Source organism: Salvelinus alpinus, chromosome 9 (genome assembly GCF_045679555.1).
Source record: "Salvelinus alpinus chromosome 9, SLU_Salpinus.1, whole genome shotgun sequence".
In the NCBI taxonomy this organism is placed as follows: Eukaryota; Metazoa; Chordata; class Actinopteri; order Salmoniformes; family Salmonidae; genus Salvelinus; species Salvelinus alpinus.
Window position 1 is genome coordinate 5596771 of NC_092094.1, and position 20180 is coordinate 5616950.

Here is a 20180-nt window from a genome sequence, read left to right on the forward strand (position 1 = left end):
AGCCAGGTTATATGACAGTAAAAGGGAGACAGCAGGGTGCATCAACCCTGGTCCATCTACCCATTGAGACAGAGGACAGACTAACGCTGTCCCTCTACCATGCTTACCCTGGTCCATCTACCCATTGAGACAGAGGACAGTCTAACGCTGTCCCTCTACCATGCTTACCCTGGTCCATCTACCCTCTGAGACAGAGGACAGACTAACGCTGTCCCTCTACCATGCTTACCCTGGTCCATCTACCCATTGAGACAGAGGACAGTCTAACGCTGTCCCTCTACCATGCTTACCCTGGTCCATCTACCCTCTGAGACAGAGGACAGTGTCCCTCTACCATGCTAACCCTGGTCCATCTACCCTCTGAGACAGAGGACAGTGTCCCTCTACCATGCTAACCCTGGTCCATCTACCCTCTGAGACAGAGGACAGTGTCCCTCTACCATGCTTACCCTGGTCCATCTACCCTCTGAGACAGAGGACAGTGTCCCTCTACTATGCTAACCCTGGTCCATCTACCCTCTGAGACAGAGGACAGTGTCCCTCTACCATGCTAACCCTGGTCCATCTACCCTCTGAGACAGAGGACAGTGTCCCTCTACCATGCTAACCCTGGTCCATCTACCCTCTGAGACAGAGGACAGTGTCCCTCTACCATGCTAACCCTGGTCCATCTACCCTCTGAGACAGAGGACAGTGTCCCTCTACCATGCTTACCCTGGTCCATCTACCCTCTGAGACAGAGGACAGTGTCCCTCTACCATGCTTACCCTGGTCCATCTACCCTCTGAGACAGAGGACAGTGTCCCTCTACCATGCTAACCCTGGTCCATCTACCCTCTGAGACAGAGGACAGTGTCCCTCTACCATGCTTACCCTGGTCCATCTACCCTCTGAGACAGAGGACAGTGTCCCTCTACCATGCTAACCCTGGTCCATCTACCCTCTGAGACAGAGGACAGTGTCCCTCTACCATGCTAACCCTGGTCCATCTACCCTCTGAGACAGAGGACAGTGTCCCTCTACCATGCTTACCCTGGTCCATCTACCCTCTGAGACAGAGGACAGTGTCCCTCTACCATGCTAACCCTGGTCCATCTACCCTCTGAGACAGAGGACAGTGTCCCTCTACCATGCTTACCCTGGTCCATCTACCCTCTGAGACAGAGGACAGTGTCCCTCTACCATGCTAACCCTGGTCCATCTACCCTCTGAGACAGAGGACAGTGTCCCTCTACCATGCTAACCCTGGTCCATCTACCCTCTGAGACAGAGGACAGTGTCCCTCTACCATGCTTACCCTGGTCCATCTACCCTCTGAGACAGAGGACAGTGTCCCTCTACCATGCTTACCCTGGTCCATCTACCCTCTGAGACAGAGGACAGTGTCCCTCTACCATGCTTACCCTGGTCCATCTACCCTCTGAGACAGAGGACAGTGTCCCTCTACCATGCTTACCCTGGTCCATCTACCCTCTGAGACAGAGGACAGTGTCCCTCTACCATGCTAACCCTGGTCCATCTACCCTCTGAGACAGAGGACAGTGTCCCTCTACCATGCTAACCCTGGTCCATCTACCCTCTGAGACAGAGGACAGTGTCCCTCTACCATGCTTACCCTGGTCCATCTACCCTCTGAGACAGAGGACAGTGTCCCTCTACCATGCTTACCCTGGTCCATCTACCCTCTGAGACAGAGGACAGTGTCCCTCTACCATGCTTACCCTGGTCCATCTACCCTCTGAGACAGAGGACAGTGTCCCTCTACCATGCTTACCCTGGTCCATCTACCCTCTGAGACAGAGGACAGTGTCCCTCTACCATGCTTACCCTGGTCCATCTACCCTCTGAGACAGAGGACAGTGTCCCTCTACCATGCTTACCCTGGTCCATCTACCCTCTGAGACAGAGGACAGTGTCCCTCTACCATGCTTACCCTGGTCCATCTACCCTCTGAGACAGAGGACAGTGTCCCTCTACCATGCTTACCCTGGTCCATCTACCCTCTGAGACAGAGGACAGTGTCCCTCTACCATGCTTACCCTGGTCCATCTACCCTCTGAGACAGAGGACAGTGTCCCTCTACCATGCTTACCCTGGTCCATCTACCCTCTGAGACAGAGGACAGTGTCCCTCTACCATGCTAACCCTGGTCCATCTACCCTCTGAGATAGAGGACAGTGTCCCTCTACCATGCTTACCCTGGTCCATCTACCCTCTGAGACAGAGGACAGTGTCCCTCTACCATGCTAACCCTGGTCCATCTACCCTCTGAGACAGAGGACAGTGTCCCTCTACCATGCTAACCCTGGTCCATCTACCCTCTGAGACAGAGGACAGTGTCCCTCTACCATGCTAACCCTGGTCCATCTACCCTCTGAGACAGAGGACAGTGTCCCTCTACCATGCTAACCCTGGTCCATCTACCCTCTGAGACAGAGGACAGTGTCCCTCTACCATGCTTACCCTGGTCCATCTACCCTCTGAGACAGAGGACAGTGTCCCTCTACCATGCTTACCCTGGTCCATCTACCCTCTGAGACAGAGGACAGTGTCCCTCTACCATGCTAACCCTGGTCCATCTACCCTCTGAGACAGAGGACAGTGTCCCTCTACCATGCTTACCCTGGTCCATCTACCCTCTGAGACAGAGGACAGTGTCCCTCTACCATGCTTACCCTGGTCCATCTACCCTCTGAGACAGAGGACAGTGTCCCTCTACCATGCTTACCCTGGTCCATCTACCCTCTGAGACAGAGGACAGTGTCCCTCTACCATGCTTACCCTGGTCCATCTACCCTCTGAGACAGAGGACAGTGTCCCTCTACCATGCTTACCCTGGTCCATCTACCCTCTGAGACAGAGGACAGTGTCCCTCTACCATGCTAACCCTGGTCCATCTACCCTCTGAGACAGAGGACAGTGTCCCTCTACCATGCTAACCCTGGTCCATCTACCCTCTGAGACAGAGGACAGTGTCCCTCTACCATGCTTACCCTGGTCCATCTACCCTCTGAGACAGAGGACAGTGTCCCTCTACCATGCTAACCCTGGTCCATCTACCCTCTGAGACAGAGGACAGTGTCCCTCTACCATGCTAACCCTGGTCCATCTACCCTCTGAGACAGAGGACAGTGTCCCTCTACCATGCTAACCCTGGTCCATCTACCCTCTGAGACAGAGGACAGTGTCCCTCTACCGTGCTAACCCTGGTCCATCTACCCTCTGAGACAGAGGACAGTGTCCCTCTACCATGCTAACCCTGGTCCATCTACCCTCTGAGACAGAGGACAGTGTCCCTCTACCATGCTAACCCTGGTCCATCTACCCTCTGAGACAGAGGACAGTGTCCCTCTACCATGCTTACCCTGGTCCATCTACCCTCTGAGACAGAGGACAGTGTCCCTCTACCATGCTAACCCTGGTCCATCTACCCTCTGAGACAGAGGACAGTGTCCCTCTACCATGCTAACCCTGGTCCATCTACCCTCTGAGACAGAGGACAGTGTCCCTCTACCATGCTTACCCTGGTCCATCTACCCTCTGAGACAGAGGACAGTGTCCCTCTACCATGCTTACCCTGGTCCATCTACCCTCTGAGACAGAGGACAGTGTCCCTCTACCATGCTAACCCTGGTCCATCTACCCTCTGAGACAGAGGACAGTGTCCCTCTACCATGCTAACCCTGGTCCATCTACCCTCTGAGACAGAGGACAGTGTCCCTCTACCATGCTAACCCTGGTCCATCTACCCTCTGAGACAGAGGACAGTGTCCCTCTACCGTGCTAACCCTGGTCCATCTACCCTCTGAGACAGATGACAGTGTCCCTCTACCATGCTAACCCTGGTCCATCTACCCTCTGAGACAGAGGACAGTGTCCCTCTACCATGCTAACCCTGGTCCATCTACCCTCTGAGACAGAGGACAGTGTCCCTCTACCATGCTTACCCTGGTCCATCTACCCTCTGAGACAGAGGACAGTGTCCCTCTACCATGCTAACCCTGGTCCATCTACCCTCTGAGACAGAGGACAGTGTCCCTCTACCATGCTTACCCTGGTCCATCTACCCTCTGAGACAGAGGACAGTGTCCCTCTACCATGCTAACCCTGGTCCATCTACCCTCTGAGACAGAGGACAGTGTCCCTCTACCGTGCTAACCCTGGTCCATCTACCCTCTGAGACAGAGGACAGTGTCCCTCTACCATGCTAACCCTGGTCCATCTACCCTCTGAGACAGAGGACAGTGTCCCTCTACCATGCTAACCCTGGTCCATCTACCCTCTGAGACAGAGGACAGTGTCCCTCTACCATGCTAATGTCACAGTCAGTGAAAAGTTATTCCTGTGAAATATGCTGCAGATTCAGCCAACCTTAGCCATGCTACAGTTCACGGACTGATCATTCAGGCTCCCACCCAAATGGCAACCCATTCCCTATGAAAGTGCCCTACTTTTGACCAGGGGACGAATAGGGTTCTATAGTGCTCTGGTCTAAAGTAGTACACTATATAGGGTTCTATAGGGCTCTGGTCTAAAGTAGTGCACTATATAGGGAATAGGGTTCTATAGGGCTCTGGTCTAAAGTAGTGCACTATATAGGGAATAGGGTTCTATAGGGCTCTGGTCTAAAGTAGTGCACTATATAGGGAATAGAGTTCTATAGGGCTCTGGTCTAAAGTAGTGCACTATATAGGGAATAGGGTTCTATAGGGCTCTGGTCTAAAGTAGTACACTATATAGGGAATAGGGTTCTATAGGGCTCTGGTCTAAAGTAGTGCACTATATAGGGAATAGGGTTCTATAGGGCTCTGGTCTAAAGTAGTGCACTACAAAGGGAATAGGGTGCCATTTGGGACCCTAGTCTCAATCTGCCCCCTTCCTCCCCTTCTGGAAGGTAAGCACTAATGATTTAGTTATGGACCTGTATAAAGATAGTGATGCTGCTGTATATAACACGGTGATGACATGCGACCTTGGGCTATAAATACACTTTTCCATATAGAATAACTGCTCAGCTGAACCCAGGCATGCTTTTCATCCCCATAGCCAATCTTTCTTTTAATAAAGTTTATTTTTTATATAGATCGTTATAAGAGAAAGAATCTCCCCTACATATGTAGCCTACGGTAACTCGTCTCTACGGATGTGAATCATATGATGAGTGGATACGGTGTGTATGTTTGAGAACAAGAATCGTCTCCGGATTAGATTATTAGGGTATAACATAACATTGGTGACTCATGTTATCTGCGTGTTATTATTTCCGTATCTCTTTGAGGAAAAATACAAAAACAAAACATCCACGTACAACATACACACACACACACACACACACACACACACACACACACACACACACACACACACACACACACACACACACACACACACACACACACACACACACACACACACACACACACACACACATCCATAACATCACCCTGCCCAGACCCACAACATCACCCCTGCCCAGACCCACAACATCACCCTACCCAGACCCACAACATCACCCTACCCAGACCCACAACATCACCCCTGCCCCAGACCCACAACATCACCCCTGCCCCAGACCCACAACATTACCCTGCCCAGACCCACAACATCACCCTGCCCAGACCCACAACATCACCCCTGACCAGACCCACAACATCACCCCTGACCAGACTCACCTGTTCTCACCCCTGACCAGACCCACAACATCACCCCTGCCCAGACCCACAACATCACCCTGCCCAGACCCACAACATCACCCTGCCCAGACCCACAACATCACCCCTGACCAGACCCACCTGTTCTCACCCCTGACCAGACCCACAACATCACCCCTGCCCAGACCCACAACATCACCCCTGACCAGACCCACAACATCACCCCTGACCAGACCCATAACATCACCCCTGACCAGACCCACAACATCACCCTGCCCAGACCCACAACATCACCCTGCCCAGACCCACAACATCACCCCTGTCCAGACCCACCTGTTCTGACTCCTGGCCCAGACCTACATGTTCTCGCCCCTATCTCCAGTGTCTGCACTACTGTCCTCAAATTGCGCCGTTTTGTTCCTTTCCGTCGCCCACGGTCTTTCAATAATCTATAAATAACGATGGAGGATTGGTTGATTTCCAGTTTTTAAGTATACATTTTTTCAAGACAATTGACGAGAAGAGTATCGTCCAACCCATTGGCTGTCTCTTGTTGATAGGGAAATGATGATGATGATGTATTTATTTTATTCCCAGTGACTGGCGGTGAGCAGAGCAGCAGGACAGTGTAGAGAGAAAGGTGTCTGTCTGTGGAATGTGTTACCATTCTCTGGCTCTGCAGTGATAAACACCGGAGCCTGACAGTGTAGAGAGAAAGGTGTCTGTCTGGAATGTGTTACCATTCTCTGGCTCTGCAGTGATAAACACCGGAGCCTGACCGTGTAGCCCAAGGTATTGCAGACACAACCACAGATAACCTAAATCTTCACTCAACAGGCTACAATACCTCGGGTTACAATACCTCGGGTTACAATACCTTGGGTTACAATACCCCGGGTTACAATACCTCGGGTTACAATACCTCGGGTTACAATACCTCGGGTTACAATACCTCGGGCTACAATACCTCGGGTTACAATACCTCGGGTTACAATACCTCGGGTTACAATACCTCGGGTTACAATACCTCGGGTTACAATACCTCGGGTTACAATACCTCGGGCTACAATACCTCGGGCTACAATACCTTGGGTTACAATACCTCGGGTTACAATACCTCGGGTTACAATACCTCGGGTTACAATACCTCGGGCTACAATACCTCGGGTTACAATACCTCGGGTTACAATACCTCGGGTTACAATACCTCGGGCTACAATACCTCGGGTTACAATACCTCGGGTTACACTACCTCGGGTTACAATACCTCGGGCTACAATACCCCGGGTTACAATACCTCGGGTTACAATACCTCGGGTTACAATACCTCGGGTTACAATACCTCGGGTTACAATACCTCGGGCTACAACACCTCGGGTTACAACACCTCGGGTTACAATACCTCGGGTTACAATACCTCGGGTTACAATACCTCGGGTTACAACACCTCGGGTTACAATACCTCGGGTTACACTACCTCGGGTTACACTACCTCGGGTTACAATACCTCGGGTTACAATACCTCGGGCTACAATACCTCGGGTTACAATACCTCGGGTTACAACACCTTGGGTTACAATACCTCGGGCTACAATACCTCGGGTTACAACACCTCGGGTTACAACACCTCGGGTTACAACACCTCGGGTTCCAATACCTCGGGTTACAATACCTCGGGCTACAATACCTCGGGTTCCAAGACCTCGGGTTCCAAGACCTCGGGCTACAATACCTCGGGTTACAATACCTCGGGCTACAATACCTCGGGTTACAATACCTCGGGTTACAATACCTCGGGTTACAATACCTCGGGTTACAATACCTCGGGCTACAATACCTCGGGTTACAATACCTCGGGTTACAATACCTCGGGTTACAACACCTCGGGCTACAATACCTCGGGTTCCAATACCTCGGGTTCCAATACCTCGGGTTCCAATACCTCGGGTTCCAATACCTCGGGCTACAATACCTCGGGTTACAATACCTCGGGCTACAGTACCTCGGGTTACAATACCTCGGGTTACAATACCTCGGGCTACAATACCTCGGGTTACAATACCTCGGGCTACAATAACTCGGGCTACAATACCCCGGGTTACAATACCTCGGGTTACAATGCCTCGGGTTACAATACCTCGGGTTACAATACCTCGGGCTACAATACCTCGGGTTACAATACCTGGGGTTACAATACCTCGGGTTACAATACCTCGGGTTACAATACCTCGGGTTACAATACCCCGGGTTACAATACCTCGGGTTACAATACCTCGGGTTACAATACCTCGGGTTACAATACCTCGGGCTACAATACCCCGGGCTACAATACCTCGGGCTACAATACCTCGGGTTACAATACCCCGGGTTACAATACCTCGGGTTACAATACCTCGGGTTACAATACCTCGGGCTACAATACCTCGGGTTACAATACCTCGGGTTACAATACCTCGGGTTACAATACCTCGGGCTACAATACCCCGGGTTACACTACCTCGGGTTACAACACCTCGGGCTACAATACCTCGGGTTACAATACCTCGGGTTACAATACCTCGGGTTCCAATACCTCGGGCTACAATACCTCGGGTTACAATACCTCGGGCTACAATACCTCGGGTTACAATACCCCGGGTTACAATACCTCGGGTTACAATACCTCGGGTTACAATACCTCGGGCTACAATACCCCGGGCTACAATACCCCGGGTTACAATACCTCGGGCTACAATACCTCGGGTTACAATACCCCGGGTTACACTACCCCGGGTTACACTACCTCGGGCTACAATACCTCGGGTTACAATACCTCGGGCTACAATACCCCGGGTTACACTACCTCGGGCTACAATACCTCGGGCTACAATACCCCGGGTTACACTACCTCGGGTTACAATACCTCGGGTTACAATACCCCGGGCTACAATACCTCGTGTTACAATACCCCGGGCTACAATACCTCGTGTTACAATACCTCGGGCTACACTACTTCGGGCTACAATACCTCGGGTTACAATACCTCGGGCTACAATACCTCGGGCTACAATACCTCGGGTTACAATACCTCGGGCTACAATACCTCGGGCTACAATACCCCGGGTTACAATACCCCGGGTTACAATACCTCGGGTTACAATACCTCGGGTTACAATACCCCGGGCTACAATACCTCGGGTTACAATACCTCGGGCTACAATACCTCGGGTTATAATACCTCGGGTTCCAATACCCCGGGTTACAATACCTCGGGTTATAATACCTCGGGCTACAATACCTCGGGTTACAATACCTCGGGCTACAATACCTCGGGCTACAATACCTCGGGCTACAATACCTCGGGTTACAATACCTCGGGCTACAATACCTCGGGCTACAATACCTCGGGTTACAATACCTCGGGTTATAATACCCCGGGTTACAATACCTCGGGCTACAATACCTCGGGTTATAATACCCCGGGTTACAATACCTCGGGCTACAATACCTCGGGCTACAATACCTCGGGCTACAATACCTCGGGTTATAATACCTCGGGTTATAATACCCCGGGTTACAATACCTCGGGCTACAATACCTCGGGTTACAATACCCCGGGTTACACTACCTCGGGCTACAATACCCCGGGTTACACTACCTCGGGTTACAATACCCCGGGTTCCAATACCTCGGGTTACAATACCCCGGGTTCCAATACCTCGGGTTACAATACCCGGGTTACACTACCTCGGGCTACAATACCCCGGGTTACACTACCTCGGGTTACAATACCCCGGGTTACAATACCTCGGGTTACAATACCTCGGGCTACAATACCTCGGGTTACACTACCTCGGGTTACACTACCTCGGGTTACACTACCTCGGGCTACAATACCTCGGGCTACAATACCTCGGGTTACAATACCTCGGGTTACAATACCTCGGGTTCCAATACCTCGGGCTACAATACCTCGGGTTCCAATACCTCGGGCTACAATACCCCGGGTTACAATACCTCGGGTTCCAATACCTCGGGCTACAATACCTCGGGCTACAATACCTCGGGTTACAATACCTCGGGCTACAATACCTCGGGCTACAATACCTCGGGCTACAATACCTCTTTTTCCAATTGGCCTGGACCCTTTATTGTCGACACGGAGCCCCGCCGATCCGTCACGACTGGTCTGCCGACGTAATCGTCCGATGTCGTTTCAACGGGCTTTTCCGTTGCGATGTTGCCGAAGACCCTTCTGCTATCCCCGGGCCCGCTAGCTTTCTGAACGCCGTGTCTCCACCTCGCCTAGCGTAGTAGCGATTACCGAACGGCACCCTGACTCACCTATTGCTGCTCTTTTGACCCTATGACCCAGGGAAGCTCATCTGTGGGCTCGTGGTCCTCACCAGGGTCTTGACCTGACTGCAGTTCGGCGTCGTAACAGACTTCAGTGGGCAAATGCTCGCCTTCGATGGCCACTGGCACGCTGGAGAAGTGTGCTCTTCACGGATAAATCCCGGTTTCAACTGTACCGGGCAGATGGCAGTATGGCGTCATGTGGGGATGAGGTTTCCTGATGTCAAAGTTATGAACAGAGTGCCCTATAGTGGCGGTGGGGTTATGGTACGGACAACGAACACAATTTAATTTTATTGATAGCAATTTGAATGCACAGTGATACTGGGACGAGATCCTGAGGCCAGTTGTCGTGCCATTCATCCGCCACCATCACCTCATGTTTTAGCATGATAATGCTAAATGTCGCAAGGATCTGGACACAATTCCTAGATGCTGAAAATGCCCCCTTTAAAAAAAAAATATATATATATTTTTTTTTTTATGGTCTGCATACTCACCAGACATGTCACCCATTGAGCATGTTTGGGATGCTCTGGATCGACTTGTACGACAGCATGTTCCAGTTCCCGCCAATATCCAGCAACTTCTCACAGCCATTGAAGAGGAGTGGGACAACATTCCACAGCCCACAATCAACATCCTGATCAACTCTATGTGAAGGAGATGTGTCGCACTGCATGAGGCAAATGGTGGTCACACCAGATACTGACTGGGTTTCTGATCCAAGCCCCTACCTTTATTTAAAGGTATCTGTGACCAACAGATGCATATCTGTATTCCCAGTCATGTGAAATCCATAGATTAGGACCTAATGAATTCAATTGACTGATTTCCTTGTATTAACTGTAACTTAGACCTATCCTCATTTTTTATTTATTTAACCAGGCAAGTCATTTAAGAACAAATTCTTATTTACAATGACGGCCTACCGGGAAACAGTGGGTTAAATGCCTTGTTCAGGGGGCAGAACGACAGAGTTTTACCTTGTCAGGCTCGGGAGGGTTTCGATCCAGCAACCTTTCGGTTACTGGCCCAACGCTCTAACCACACTAGGCTACGTGCCGCCCCAAAATGTGTCTCACCTGTGTTAGAGGTGAATCCGTAGTAGGTAGTAGCTTGGTCTCAGATCGGTTGGTGATGTATAAGCCGACTCTTAGCCGTTGAGCTAAAATGTCCCATGTTGCTGCAGCATGTCCTTGTGTGACATAATATAATATCCCATATGTCTATGCTTGTATTGCAACGCTGCTCACCCAGGATAACATACTGGTAATGTCATTAACTGGATCCACATGCAGAGTGGGAGCAGCAGGCAGAGGAAGGTTCAGCTAGTGTGTGTGTGAGAACTCTCTAGTCCCACCTCTGGCGCGGTGAGGGTTAAGTCCGATACAGCAGTTTTCACTGCGGTAAGGATGGCTGTGCTGTTCAGAGAGAGGGCAGAGAGAGAGAGAGCAGAGAGAGAGGGCAGAGAGCAGAGCGAGAGAGAGCAGAGCGAGAGAGAGCAGAGCGAGAGAGAGGAGAGAGGCAGAGAGGCAGAGAGGAGAGAGGCAGAGAGGAGAGAGGCAGAGAGGAGAGAGCAGAGAGAGAGAGAGAGGCAGAGAGGAGAGAGAGAGTGCAGAGAGCAGAGCGAGAGAGAGGCAGAGAAGAGAGAGAGAGACCAGAGAGGAGAGAGGAGCGAGAGAGCAGAGCGAGAGAGAGCAGAGAGATGCTGTAGTCTGCAGATCCCACACAGAGAGATCTCTGCCAGGCCAGGGGGATTCACCTCCATGCCAAGAGAATGTACAATGGAGAGGGACTAAAAGGGAGAGATACTAAAAGAGAGAGAGATGTTGGTAATCTGAAGCACCGACTCATATGTAGCATATTAAGAGATGGATTGAGTTGTAGCTGATGTGAATTGTCTTATCTCTGATTGCGGGATTTCTTTCCAATACCTGTACATCTACAGTATATTATAGAAAGTATAGATTACCATTATTGTGTCTGAGCCAGAGGAAGGGGAGGGGTTTGGGATAGGGCAGCGTGAGCTGTTCTCCCTGCTTCTATTGGTTAAGAGGCGTCATGTACTACAGTACGGAGGTGGCTGCTGCTGATGTGCGTCTGTAGGAAGCTCCTGCTGCTGTTGGATTTACTGAGGACGAGGAACAGCTAGAGAAACAGCAGAGCTAGGACGTGGGACTGGGATTGGAGTGGTGAGAGGTTTTTGTCAGGTGTTTTTATATGTGACGACCGGGATGTACTATCGCTGTAAGTACTGTATTCTGACTAGCTCTCTTTAGCTTAGCCGGTATTTAGCCTAGCCTAGCTTCTCTGCAGCTACACAGATCAGTGTTGCTGGTTTTAGCCTAGCTTCTCTGCAGCTACACAGATCAGTGTTGCTGGTTTTAGCCTAGCTTCTCTGCAGCTACACAGATCAGTGTTGCTGGTTTTAGCCTAGCTTCTCTGCAGCTACACAGATCAGTGTTGCTGGTTTTAGCCTAGCTTCTCTGCAGCTACACAGATCAGTGTTGCTGGTTTTAGCCTAGCTTCTCTGCAGCTACACAGATCAGTGTTGCTGGTTTTAGCCTAGCTTCTCTGCAGCTACACAGATCAGTGTTGCTGGTTTTAGCCTAGCTTCTCTGCAGCTACACAGATCAGTGTTGCTGGTTTTAGCCTAGCTTCTCTGCAGCTACACAGATCAGTGTTGCTGGTTTTAGCCTAGCTTCTCTGCAGCTACACAGATCAGTGTTGCTGGTTTTAGCCTAGCTTCTCTGCAGCTACACAGATCAGTGTTGCTGGTTTTAGCCTAGCTTCTCTGCAGCTACACAGATCAGTGTTGCTGGTTTTAGCCTAGCTTCTCTGCAGCTACACAGATCAGTGTTGCTGGTTTTAGCCTAGCTTCTCTGCAGCTACACAGATCAGTGTTGCTGGTTTTAGCCTAGCTTCTCTGCAGCTACACAGATCAGTGTTGCTGGTTTTAGCCTAGCTTCTCTGCAGCTACACAGATCAGTGTTGCTGGTTTTAGCCTAGCTTCTCTGCAGCTACACAGATCAGTGTTGCTGGTTTTAGCCTAGCTTCTCTGCAGCTACACAGATCAGTGTTGCTGGTTTTAGCCTAGCTTCTCTGCAGCTACACAGATCAGTGTTGCTGGTTTTAGCCTAGCTTCTCTGCAGCTACACAGATCAGTGTTGCTGGTTTTAGCCTAGCTTCTCTGCAGCTACACAGATCAGTGTTGCTGGTTTTAGCCTAGCTTCTCTGCAGCTACACAGATCAGTGTTGCTGGTTTTAGCCTAGACTAGCTTCTCTGCAGCTACACAGATAAGTGTTGCTGGTTTTAGCCTAGACTAGCTTCTCTGCAGCTACACAGATCAGTGTTGCTGGTTTTTAGCCTAGACTAGCTTCTCTGCAGCTACACAGATCAGTGTTGCTGGTTTTAGCCTAGCCTAGCTTCTCTGCAGCTACACAGATCAGTGTTGCTGGTTTTAGCCTAGCCTAGCTTCTCTGCAGCTACACAGATCAGTGTTGCTGGTTTTAGCCTAGCCTAGCTTCTCTGCAGCTACACAGATAAGTGTTGCTGGTTTTAGCCTAGACTAGCTTCTCTGCAGCTACACAGATAAGTGTTGCTGGTTTTAGCCTAGACTAGCTTCTCTGCAGCTACACAGATCAGTGTTGCTGGTTTTTAGCCTAGACTAGCTTCTCTGCAGCTACACAGATCAGTGTTGCTGGTTTTAGCCTAGCCTAGCTTCTCTGCAGCTACACAGATCAGTGTTGCTGGTTTTAGCCTAGACTAGCTTCTCTGCAGCTACACAGATCAGTGTTGCTGGTTTTAGCCTAGCCGAACAGTTAGTGCTGCTTCTGTTGGAAAAGGATCTGGTTTTAGACAGACTAAATTATCTAGGCTGAGCCACTGAGAATAATTACAAAGCTCTGTAATTATGTTTGACTGGCTGGCTGACTGGATGTCTGGCTGGCTGACTGGATGTCTGGCTGGCTGACTAAATGGCTGGCTGACTGGATGTCTGGCTGGCTGACTGGATGTCTGGCTGGCTGACTGGATGTCTGGCTGGCTGGATGTCTGGCTGGATGTCTGGCCGGATGGCTGGCTGGATGTCTGGCTGGCTGGCTGGCTGACTGGATGTCTGGCTGGCTGGCTGGCTGGATGTCTGGCTGGCTGGCTGACTGGATGTCTGGCTGGATGTCTGGCTGGCTGGCTGACGATGTCTGGCTGGATGTCTGGCTGGATGTCTGGCTGGATGTCTGGCTGGCTGGCTGGATGTCTGGCTGGCTGTCTGGCTGGATGTCTGGCTGGCTGGATGTCTGGCTGGATGTCTGGCTGGCTGGCTGGCTGGATGTCTGGCTGGATGTCTGGCTGGATGTCTGGCTGGATGGATGGATGTCTGGCTGGCTGGCTGGATGTCTGGCTGGCTGGATGGATGTCTGGCTGACTGGATGTCTGGCTGGCTGGCTGACTGGATGTATGGCTGGCTGGCTGGATGTCTGGCTGGCTGACTGGATGTCTGGCTGGCTGGCTGACTGGATGTCTGGCTGGATGTCTGGCTGGCTGACTGGATGTCTGGCCTGCTGAATGTCTGGCTGGCTGGCTGGCTGACTGGATGTCTGGCTGGATGTCTGGCTGGATGTCTGGCTGGCTGTCTGGCTGGCTGAATGTCTGGCTGGCTGGCTGGCTGGCTGGCTGACTGGATGGCTGAATGGCTGACTGGATGTCTGGCTGGCTGGCTGGATGTCTGGCTGGCTGGCTGGCTGACTGGATGTCTGGCTGGATGTCTGGCTGGCTGGCTGGCTGAATGTCTGGCTGGCTGGCTGACTGGATGTCTGGCTGGATGTCTGGCTGGCTGGCTGGATGGCTGGCTGGCTGACTGGATGTCTGGCTGGCTGGCTGACTGGATGGCTGGCTGGCTGACTGGATGGCTGGCTGGCTGACTGGATGGCTGGCTGGCTGGCTGACTGGATGGCTGGCTGGCTGACTGGATGGCTGGCTGGCTGAATGTCTGGCTGGATGTCTGGCTGACTAGATGGCTGGCTGGATGTCTGGCTGGCTGACTTTATTTCTCCCTCCCCCTCCTCACGGTTTCTTTCTTTCTCCCTCCTCTCTCTCCCTCCCGGTGGTTCTCCTGAGGGGCGTATTCATTACGCCGATTATGTTGCAAAACTTTTCTTTAAATGGAAGCAAATTGACCGAAATGGGGAGGGACCTACCGTAATTTGTCCAATATAAAATCTTGGTTGGATGAATGAGTACACCCCTGTTCTTTCTCGTCACTAATGACGTGTGTTCAGTCTTCAGTCTCTTACTGAGAGCAGCGCAGCTGCATTGTGAAATTCACATGGAATTTTACAAATTGTTCTTATCGTGTTAACGGAAAACACATATACAAAATCGTCCATTTAAACGTGAAGACATTTTTTTTTTTTTTGTCACATCCCTGGTTCACGAGGAGAAGATGCTTTTGAGCATTGGTGTTACATATGACAATAAATAGTTATTCATTAGTGTATTAGTTATTCATTAGTTAATTAATTATCCGTTAGTTAATTCATTATTCGTTCGTTAATTCGTTATTCATTAGTTAATTAGTTATCCGTTGGTTAATTCGTTATTCATTAGTTAATTAGTTATCCTTTAGTTAATTCGTTATTCGTTATTCATTAGTTAATTCGTTATCCTTTAGTTAATTCGTTATTCGTTATTCATTAGTTAATTAGTTATCCTTTAGTTAATTCGTTATTCATAGTTTCCTTGTTTTTTTTAGATGTTAGAAATGAGTCGGTCCACTTACCTTACTTGATTCTGCAGTAGTTCATATCATATTAGTCTACGTGTCAGATGTTATAGGCCTGTCAGTATCCAGATTTCACTTCGTGTTCCATATAACCCATCTCAAGTTCAAAGGTCTCATTGGAGCTCTCTCATTGGAGCTCTCTCATTGGAGCTCTCTCATTTGTTGCCGAAGGTAACATGTTATAATGCCACATTTTAGTCTCTCACAATATCACAATCTTTCACCATAAACAAGTCATTCACAACAACACCCAAAGTAGTCGTGGTAAAATAGAGACATTTTAGTCTTTTCGGTGTCAAATATTTTAAATCGTCCATAGTAATAAAAACTGTATTTAACATACAGGCTAGTTGACAAAGAACAATGAAATAGGAGCCAAACATACAGTAATGGCAGTGTAGTACAATACATGGAATGTAACATAGGCAACAGTGGTGTGGGTATAGAGATGTGCAGAGAGTCCTCTTGTGATACGGATAGAATGGATACTTGGTTGGTTAGAATGGAAATGTGTCCTTCTGCTTTTTCCCAACACCGTGCAGTGCCGCAACCCCTGTCTGGAGAGCGATTTTGTGTGTGTGTGTGTGTGTGGGGGGGGGGGGGTTTAAGTGTCTTGCTCAAGGGCACGATGGCAGGATGTGGTACATGGGATCCTTCCATACCCATTGTTGTTGTCGTCCTGATCTTGATCCGTTGTAGTCATGGCACCACACTCATTCATTGGATCCTGGAATAGCCCTTTGCCTTTTAAGACTGCTTTTCAAATCAGCTTGATTTTGTTGATCATGTGAAAATAAGAATATGTACCCCCCCTTTTTTTACATCCCCAAAAAAACAGCATTGAGATTGCAGAGGTAGACCTGCCGAGGTAGACCTGCCGAGGTAGACCAGCCGAGGTAGACCAGCCGAGGTAGACCAGCCGAGGTAGACCAGCCGAGGTAGACCAGCCGAGGTAGACCAGCCGAGGTAGACCAGCCGAGGTAGACCAGCCGAGGTAGACCAGCCGAGGTAGACCAGCAGCTGGATGGTTACTGTGTTTAAGCCCCGGGCCGGGCTACACAGAAAAAAAATGGCAATGGAATTGAATTTGCAGCTGGGAAGGCTATACTGGTCATTGATCTTATATACCGTCTCCTGCCATTGTGCCCTTGAGCAAGGCACCTAACCCCCCCACCACCACAACTGCTCTCCAGCCAGGGGCTCTGCACTGACACTGTGTCAACTTGTGTGCATTTATTGGTTGGGGAAAGGGAGAATACACATTTTATATTCTAACCAATGGGGATTATAGAGTAAAACAATGATTAAAGTCCACGATAATTTAAAATCTCTATAATACCTTAAATGGAATTCTATAGAGGCAGATGGTTTGTTCAAAACAAAACCCTTTTTGATATTTCCAACCACTTGAAAAGTTTTGTTTGTTTGTTTGTTGTTGTTGACAAGATTTAGTAAACGTACACATGACACGCGAACAACAAACGCCGAGTCTTCATAGGCATGTATAACAGACCAGATAATGAAAGACGGGCGCTGTAGTCTGGAGTTACGTAAAGAAGGGTGATAAATTGTTGATGGTGGTGGGTATACGCCTGTTTGTCACGTCGTTAAACCTAGAAGGTTTAACTTTTATCATAAAAAAAAAACACTCTTCCTCAACATCTTTTAAATGTGCTCCTAAAGTTTTCAACTTAAGAGCAACTTGTGGGGAAAAAATGTCCGCGTTAGAGCCCTGTTGAACACTATTTCCTATACAGTGCACTGGTTTTTCACCTGGGGCCTGGTTAAAGTAGTGCACTAAATAGGGATGAGGGTGCCATTTGGGATGAAGGCAGTTGAGTTGAGTTTATTTTTATTTTTACAGGGACAGTGCACATTAATCAACGTTTCAGTAAAAGTGCAGGTTTTAGCCAGCCGGCTAATTTTCAACCGCAGTCCCTGGGCAGGTTATTAAAAACAATTACAATATAGACAATAGCAACATAGAACAAGCAAGACATAGCAACATAGGACAAGCAAGACATAGCATACAGACAGAGCAACATAGGACAAGCAAGACGTAGCATACAGACAGAGCAACATAGGACAAGCAAGACGTAGCATACAGACAGAGCAACATAGGACAAGCAAGACGTAGCATACAGACAGAGCAACATAGGACAAGCAAGACGTAGCATACAGACAGAGCAACATAGGACAAGCAAGACGTAGCATACAGACAGAGCAACATAGGACAAGCAAGACGTAGCATACAGACAGAGCAACATAGGACAAGCAAGACGTAGCATACAGACAGAGCAACATAGGACAAGCAAGACGTAGCATACAGACAGAGCAACATAGGACAAGCAAGACGTAGCATACAGACAGAGCAACATAGGACAAGCAAGACGTAGCATACAGACAGAGCAACATAGGACAAGCAAGACGTAGCATACAGACAGAGCAACATAGGACAAGCAAGACGTAGCATACAGACAGAGCAACATAGGACAAGCAAGACGTAGCATACAGACAGAGCAACATAGGACAAGCAAGACGTAGCATACAGACAGAGCAACATAGGACAAGCAAGACGTAGCATACAGACAGAGCAACATAGGACAAGCAAGACGTAGCATACAGACAGAGCAACATAGGACAAGCAAGACGTAGCATACAGACAGAGCAACATAGGACAAGCAAGACGTAGCATACAGACAGAGCAACATAGGACAAGCAAGACGTAGCATACAGACAGAGCAACATAGGACAAGCAAGACGTAGCATACAGACAGAGCAACATAGGACAAGCAAGACGTAGCATACAGACAGAGCAACATAGGACAAGCAAGACGTAGCATACAGACAGAGCAACATAGGACAAGCAAGACGTAGCATACAGACAGAGCAACATAGGACAAGCAAGACGTAGCATACAGACAGAGCAACATAGGACAAGCAAGACGTAGCATACAGACAGAGCAACATAGGACAAGCAAGACGTAGCATACAGACAGAGCAACATAGGACAAGCAAGACGTAGCATACAGACAGAGCAACATAGGACAAGCAAGACGTAGCATACAGACAGAGCAACATAGGACAAGCAAGACGTAGCATACAGACAGAGCAACATAGGACAAGCAAGACGTAGCATACAGACAGAGCAACATAGGACAAGCAAGACGTAGCATACAGACAGAGCAACATAGGACAAGCAAGACGTAGCATACAGACAGAGCAACATAGGACAAGCAAGACGTAGCATACAGACAGAGCAACATAGGACAAGCAAGACGTAGCATACAGACAGAGCAACATAGGACAAGCAAGACGTAGCATACAGACAGAGCAACATAGGACAAGCAAGACGTAGCATACAGACAGAGCAACATAGGACAAAAAGCAGCAAGACAAAATTCATAAAAGCAACAAAGTGTTTCCAGTTCTGGTGATTACATTTGTAACCGGTCTTTCTGTGACAATGTTCTGAGGAAGAAGTCTGTGGAGGATCAGGATTCCTCTTGACGATGTTATGAAGCTCTAATCGGAGCTGGCTGCTACTTTCCTGGCCAAAATAGTGTTGTACAGATGTTCAACTGACAGTTTGAATTGTATGATCACACCTCTGTCTCTCTCTCTGTTTCTCTCTGTCTGTCTCTGTCTCTGTCTCTGTCTCTGTCTCTGTCTCTCTCTGTTTCTCTCTGTCTGTCTCTGTCTCTGTCTCTCTCTCTCTCTCTGTTTCTCTCTGTCTGTCTCTGTCTGTCTCTCTCTCTCTTTCTCTCGCTGTCTCTGTCTCTCTTTCTCTCTCTGTCTCTCTCTCTTTCTCTCTCTCTCATGCATACACTGCAAAGAGATCCCTATATGCCCTTTGTTTTAATTGAATTCCTTGTATTAGTGAAGTATTTGCTAAATATATCTCACTGGTGAGATACTGTGCTTTGGTATGCTATGACAACAGCTACTGTAGTTCTGCAGGCAGCATCCAAACGGCACAACTGATGAGAGCTAGGCTTCCACGTGCTTGAACCGAACGAGTGTGCTCGCATACACCCTTAAAAGACCTTCGCTTCAAAAACGAGAATAAAGCGTCAATAGTACTGTTTGTCCATCATGAGACGCCGTAGCTGGTATACACTTCCTCAAAATAGTCAGAATTAATCTAAGATAACTCAATTAATCTGTCATAAATGTTTACGTTGAATGACAACAAACACTTAATTGAAGAATCCCTACTATTGACCTTCGGCTTCTGAACTTCAGCTTGCCTCGAGAAATTTGTATGTGCGCAAACAGCTGAAAAAACCCTTGGAGAAATGACGAAAATGAACCAAAACGTCACAAAATGACGTCCTACTATATGCACGAACGGTTCCAAACAGCACCAAACGGTTCCAGACTGTTCCAGACTGTTTCAGATGAGAAGCAT

General features: G+C 49.0%; 1 protein-coding gene across 10 annotated transcripts in view; it reads left to right on the plus strand.

Annotated features, from left to right (window-relative positions):
* LOC139584203 (tight junction protein ZO-1-like) overlaps positions 1-20180 on the plus strand; it is a 284921-nt gene that overhangs the window by 147365 nt on the left and 117376 nt on the right. The window contains exon 1 of one of the 10 annotated variants that reach the window (XM_071415772.1): positions 12065-12181. The exons of the other annotated variants lie outside the window; for them this stretch is intronic. The gene's annotated coding sequence lies outside the window, so the exon portion shown is untranslated. Of the gene's footprint in view, positions 1-12064; positions 12182-20180 lie in introns of those variants that run through there. 10 annotated transcript variants of the gene reach the window in all.